Source organism: Podarcis muralis, chromosome 1 (assembly GCF_964188315.1).
Source record: "Podarcis muralis chromosome 1, rPodMur119.hap1.1, whole genome shotgun sequence".
Lineage (NCBI taxonomy): Eukaryota > Metazoa > Chordata > Lepidosauria > Squamata > Lacertidae > Podarcis > Podarcis muralis.
Window position 1 is genome coordinate 33,682,072 of NC_135655.1, and position 6,009 is coordinate 33,688,080.

The following is a 6,009-nucleotide window of genomic DNA, read 5'->3' on the forward strand; positions in this document are numbered from 1 at the left end:
TTCCTGGGCTACAAGTTGTCGGACAAGGGGCTCGCCATGGACAGCGCCAAGGTTCGCGCAGTTTTGGATTGGAAAAGCCCACGCAATCGGAAGGAAGTCCAGCGGTTTGTCGGCTTTGCCAACTTTTACCGCAAGTTCATCAAGGGATTTGCCATGCAGACAGCGGCCATCACCGACACGCTCAGCTCCAAGAAGAAGAAATTCATCTGGACGGAGCAAGCGGAGCAGTCCTTTCAGAAACTCAAGCGGCTCTTCGCGTCAGAAGAGCAGCTGCTGCATGTGAATCCCAGCAGACCCATGAGGGTGGAGACAGACGCCTCCGACAGAGCCGTGGGAGCTGTCCTGTTGCAACAAGACCAGCAGGGGGACTGGAGGCCGTGCGCCTTCTACTCGAGGAAGCTCAGCAAATCGGAGCAGAATTACACTATCTGGGACAGGGAGTTGCTAGCCATACATGCAGCATTCAAGGCATGGAGGCATTTCCTCATCGGAGCCAGACATACAGTGCAGGTCCACACGGACCACAAGAATCTGGAGTACTGGGGCACGGCTAGGTTCCTCAACCAGAGACACATTAGATGGGCAGAGTTCTTCGCGGATTTCGACTTCAAGATAGAGTACATTCCAGGCGACAACAACGTGATGGCGGATGCATTGTCCAGAAAGCCGCAATACCTTGAGGAGGCGGCACCGGCGGCGGCCAAGCACATTTTCGCACCGGAAGCGTGGGCATGCGCGTCGGCAACCGTGGACCTGGACGCCGTACGTCGCGCGCTGCGGGAAGACCCCTTCGCACAGGCCAAGATGGAGGAGGTGCACAGGGGCACAGCGAGGGCCGACGAGTTCCAGATACGCGATGGGTTGCTCCTCCACAAGGGAGCACTATACGTGCCGGGAGACGACCTCCGCGCAAGGGTCCTGCAGCAGCTACACGACGCTCCCACCGCCGGGCACTTTGGCAAAGAAAAGACTGTCGAATTAGTAGCCAGAGACTTTTGGTGGCCCAAGATGCGGGGGGAAGTAGCGGATTACGTCTCGAGATGTGACACCTGCCAAAGGGCCAAGTCAGTTCACAAACCGCCGGCGGGACTGCTGGAACCGCTGCAGACACCGTCTGAACCGTGGGAGAGGGTGGCCCTGGACTTCGTCACGGATCTGCCCAGCTCGAGGGGAAAGACAGCAGTGCTAGTGGTGGTGGACATGTTTACTAAAATGGCACACTTCATTCCGTGTGCGAAGGTAGCCACGGCAGAGCAGACCGCCAAACTGTTCATAGACCACGTGTTCAAAGTCCACGGTCTGCCACGGTCTATTCTCTCCGACCGGGGGCGACAGTTCATCTCGAACTTCTGGCAGAAGCTGATGGGCATCCTGAACGTCAAAGTCAATTTGGCGTCGGCGAGACACCCACAGACCAACGGGCAAGCGGAGAGGGTCAACGCCATCATGCAGCAGTACCTGAGATGCTACGCCAATCAGCAGCCCACGACATGGGTGGACTACCTGCCACTCGCCGAGTTCGCTTACAACAATACGAAGCACGTGTCGACGGGGGTGACGCCGTTCTTCGCCAACAACGGGAGGCATCCCAGAACCTTCCCGGGTTTAGCGAGAGTGGGGAGGGGGAGCCACAGGCAGCGGAAGCCTTAGCGTCGGAGTTGCAGGAAGTCCACGAACAACTCAGGAGGCAGTTAGAACTAGCAAAGCACGCATACAAGGTGCAGGCCGACAGACACAGAAGAGTTGGGGAAGACATACAGGTGGGAGACTGGGTCTGGTTAGCAGCGCAAGCAGTGCCGACCAGATCGTTAGCGAAGAAGAAGCTAGGACATAAGCAGCTAGGACCTTACCAAGTCCAGGCACAGGTCAATCCAGTGGCCTTCCGGTTGGCTCTACCGGAGGGTTCCAGAATGCATCCGGTGTTCCATAGATCGGTGCTCACGCCCTACAAAGCACCTCATAGATTTCAGGAGCCAGACACAGCACCAGACCCGCTCAGAGAAGGGCCCAGAAGGGGGGGGGTCGCCTAGGAGGGGGCACATCAACGAGGTCACAGAGATTTTAGACTCGAGATGGGGGGAAGAGGGAGTAGAATATCTCCTAGCCAGAGAGGGTACCCCGGCCAGTGCCAACAGCTGGGTACCGGACTATGCCTTGGAGGAGCCTCTGCTCAAAGAGGAGTTTCATGCCATCTTCCCGCACAGGCCCATGCCAGCAGAGTATTTCGACAACTGGCTCTTCACACCCACTCTTTCAGCCAGCACATTCCAGGGGTTCGCCTCGGACGAGGAACAGGCACCAGTCCCGAGCTCCCAGGTGGGTTCGCCACCGGGGTCTGCCTCAGACCACTCGTATTGGTGGGACGATCAACCAGAGGAGCAGTGGCGCAGGAAGTGGCTGAGGGGTCCTTGGCTGGGACCACCCGAAGAGGGGGAGGGGGGCGAGACGGACATGGACGTGTTGGGGGAAAACGTGGGGTTCGAGCACGGAGACAGAGAGATGGAGGCAGAGGAGAGCGAGGTCGACGAGTACATGGGGGACGAACTGTATCCTGCACGCACCCCCGCTACGACGGAGCACCCAGTACCCACACCGGAAGGAGGGGAGGGGGGAAGGGGGGGCTTCGAGGGGCGGATGGATGTCAGGGGTTCAGGAACCGAGGGAGAGGAATCCGAGGGAGAGGTCAGCGATGATAGCCAGCCGAGGTCTCTAAGTCTCTCCAGCGAATCAGAGGATTCACAGAAAGGGGCTCCCGTGGTCAGAGCTAGGGGGTTGCCAGAGGGAACATCCCAGGAAGGAGGGGCCAGAGGGGACTCAGAGAGCAGCAGCTGGAAATCGGGACCAGCTTCCCCACCGGAGAGCAGTAAGGGGGAGGAGTCCCAAGCATCGGCAGCAGGCAGCTTTCCGTCAGCGGAAGGACATGAGTCAGGGTTAGCCACGCCTGCATCAGAGAGCGAGGAAACGGTCAAAAGGAAGGTCAGGAGCAGCGCGCGCGCGCCAAGTTCAAATGTACAAGAGGGGGGCGCAATGAGCAGCCCGGAGAGGGAGCCGGGTCCCAAAGCCCGCCGAAGAGAGGGGGAGGAGTCCGAAGGGTCCGCTTCCGAGGCGTCCAGGAAGGAAGGCACCCAGGGGGGTAGTAGGACCCAGAGGAGGAAGGAGAAACGTAGAAGGTGACGTAAGGCTAGAGTCTTAAACTGGTGTACAGGGGGCGGAGACTCAGACGAGGCTTCGCTGGTCTAGGGTCTAGACGTAGAGACGCACGCTAGGGTTTGAAAATGGGAACTAAACTTCAATAAAGACTTTGTACAGTTCTGCTGGCTAGCGTTGGTCTTCTGTGAGCTGGGACCTGCAGGCAGTCTCTGACACATACGCTTCAGGTTACAGACTCCACTAACCCAGAAATATTACCTCAGTTTAAGAACTTTGCTTCAGGATGAGAACAGAAATCGTGTGGCGTGGCAGCAGCGGGAGGCCCCATTAGCTAAAGTGGTGCTTCAGGTTAAGAACAGTTTCAGGTTAAGAACAGACCTCCAGAACGAATTAAGTACTTAACCCGAAGTACCACTGTACACACATACTGACAGTAATTCATTAATATTTTTGGATTTTAAGACCCCAACTTGATGGGTCTGGTTGCTGGGTTTTCTTGTAGGTTTGATTTCCTTCTGTTCCCCCCACCCCTTTGGCTAAAACACTGAGCAGGAGCACTCCATATTGCAACCTTTTGTTACAGGTCACACTTGCCTCCTGTGGTTGCCTGTCAGGGAGGGGGGGGGGTAAGAAAATAGAGGTAGCTAGACACTGAAGCTGCTTCTGCAGCCACCTCTTGGAAAAACTGAGCCTTGGGGAAGTGTCAGCAGAGGATCGGGGAGAGACATTTTTCATCCAAGCTCCTTGAGTGAAGTATTGACGGGAGAGGAGGACTCTGTACTTATTGCTAAAGGTAAAAGGTAAAGGTAGAGGACCCCTGGGCGGTTAAGTCCAGTCAAAGGCGACTATGGGGTGTGGCGATCATCTCGCTTTTCAGGCCAAGGGAGCCGACGTTTGTCCACAAACAGCTTTCCGGGTCATGTGGCCAGCATGACTAAACCGCTACTGGCGCACGGAGGACCGTGACGAGTGCCAGAGCGCACAGAAATGCTGTTTACCTTTCTGCCGCAGCGGTACCTATTTATCTACTCGCACTGGTATGCTTTCAAACTGCTAGGTTGGCAGTAGCTGGGACAGAGCAATGGGAGCTCACCCCGTCACAGTGATTCAAACTGCCAACCTTCCGATCAGCAAGCCCAAGAGGCTCAGTGGTTTAGACCACAGCGCCACCTGCACTTGGCTCAAGATAGGCTGCCATAACATCTGCCCATCTTTCTCTTCTAGAACAAGGCGGAGGAGCCAGGGAAGACCCAGAAATCTAAAGCATGAAATGCAGATCTTAAACACATTTCAGTATCGAGGGAAGTCATCATTATGCAATTTGTAATTAACCAGATACTTAACATGTCCATAGTGGGCACTGTGAAGTACAGTTATGTGGACACAAATACATGGGAAGGGTAATAGCTCAGTGGTAGAGCACAGAAATGCTTTGTAAGCAGATTGCCCCAGGTTCAAGGCTTCTCTTGTATAGGATACCAGCTTTTAAATAATTCTATGCTTTCTACACAAACACAGAACAAGGTCAAGGTCAAGGAAAATGGTGTTCTTCATATTATATGAAGATAGGTCTAAAAACAGAAAATCATCCATTGGTTTAAAGAACAGCATTTTCAGGCTCAGTTAACATTTTTAAAGGTTTTTAAAACCACAATCACTAGAAAGGTGAATCATATGTTTTCCGCTGGGGCATACCTGTATAATTTACTTACTTGCCTTATACAAAAAAAAAAATGACTTGCAAAAAGAAGCAATACAATGTAAACGCAAAGAAAACATATAAAATTAAAACAGATCCTCCATAAAATAATTTTAAAAACTCACCCCCTCACCACCATATAAGCACAATCACTATTCATGCTAACCAGCTAAAGAATACCCTAGAAGTAGCAATCGGGTGTTAATAGCCTGTGAGGAAAGTCTTTGCCTGGCATTGAAAATACGCAATGCAGGCTACCAGGCGAGTCTCCTGGGGAAAGCGTTTCATGAATGGGGTCCCCAGTTTCCTGTGCGTGCCAGGAATTATTCAACTCAAACACTGAATTTGAAATTTTCAAATTAACAAACACCTGTAATCTAAGAATGAAGGCAAACGGATAAATGTACAGCTAACGGCTGATTCATACAGAAGCATGTGAATATTTTGTGTACAGAAGCCTCTGGTCACCTGTAGCAGCTACTGAATTGAGTTGCTAGAGCGCCATTCCAGCCCCCTCGGCCGTATTTCCCTCAATAGTCCTCTTGCTCTTCAGTGGCAGCATCTTCCCTTGCCTTTTCTACTGCCTGAGGCAGTCAAAGCACACATGGTGGTAGTAATGCTAGCACTGGTGACAGGACTCCAGACGTGCTCTCTGTAAGGATTTGTCAAAGCTCATTTTGAAGATGCAGGAAACGACCTTTTGCTGAGTCAGACCATTGGTCAGTCTAACTCAGTACTGTCTGCACTGACTCACAGCAACCCTCCAGGGTTTCAGGCAAGTGTTTTTCCCAGTCCTATCCTGGAGATGCTGGGGAGTGAACTTTGCATTCACAGCATGAGCTCTACCAGTGAGCCACGACCATTACCTTTGCTCACAGCCAGCCTCATTGCTGCAATGATTGCAGCCAGTCACAGTGTTGGTGTAGCTAGCCAGTGGCTTCTCTGTATATGGCGTCGGTTCACAGGCTCTTGTTGTCGTAGAAACAAATGGTTTGAGAATAACAGCTGCTTCAGTTGTTTGCATACAGTATCAGAACTATTAGTCCATTAGATTAGGCAATAAAATTTTAAAATATTTCCTCCTCCGAGGTGCTTGAATACACAGCAATTTTTATTTTTTTTAAAAAAAGGTTTACACTACAGAAACCACATTCACGAGC